This window comes from Arachis duranensis, chromosome 9, assembly GCF_000817695.3.
Source record: "Arachis duranensis cultivar V14167 chromosome 9, aradu.V14167.gnm2.J7QH, whole genome shotgun sequence".
NCBI lineage: Eukaryota > Viridiplantae > Streptophyta > Magnoliopsida > Fabales > Fabaceae > Arachis > Arachis duranensis.
The window spans coordinates 94,261,878-94,262,862 of record NC_029780.3 but is presented as its reverse complement, the minus strand read 5'-3'; positions in this window follow the sequence as shown (position 1 = coordinate 94,262,862).

Below are 985 nucleotides of genomic sequence, written 5' to 3'. Positions count from 1 at the left end.
ATAAAGTGATTCATTATCCTCTTGTTTAAAGCCTTGGATGTCCAGCCTTAGCTGTGTCATCCTTTTTGGAGGGTAAAATTGATTCAGGAATTTGTCTGATAATTGTTTCCATGTCTTTATGCTCGCTGTAGGTTGGTTATTCAACCACTTCTTAGCTTGATCTTTTACAGCAAATGGAAACAGTAATAATCTGTAGACATCCTGATCCATCTCTTTATCGCGTACTGTGTCAGCAAGTTGTAAGAATTGTGCCAGAAACTCAGTAGGTTCTTCCTGTGGAAGACCGGAATACTAGCAATTTTGCTGCACCATGATAATGAGTTGAGGGTTTAGCTCAAAGCTGCTTGCTTTGATGGGAGGTATACAGATGCTACTCCCATATGCAGCTGTAATGGGATTATCATATGACCCCAGAGTCCTTCTGTACTGCTCAATTCCACTTAGGTCCATGATGGAGAAAGGGAATATGATATGAATTCAAAAGTAAAGTAAAAATATATTTTTTTTACCGAAAAAAATAAAATAAAACAAAAGAAAAATAAAATAAATTTTCGAAAACTAAAAGAAAATAGGATCAAAGCAACTTGAAAACTAAATCAATTAGTTAATTAAAAAGATTTTGAAATTAGCAATTGAAAAGATATGATTGAAATTTATTTTGAAAAAGATTTGATTTTTTTGAAATGAGGAAAGAGAAAAACAACAAAATGACACCAAATTTAAAATTTTTAGAAAATCAGACACAAATTTTTGAAAACTCAAAGGAAAACAAAAAGAAGACACTAAACTTAGAATTTTTAAAGATCAAAAAGGGACTAAGGACATGCAAATTCGAAAAATTAAAAGAAAACAAATGCATGCAATTGACACCAAACTTAAAATATGAGACTAGACTCAACTAAAAGACTCTAGACCAACAAAAATAAAACAGTCCTAATCTAAGCAACAAGATAAGACGTCAGTTGTCCAAACTCGAACAATCCCC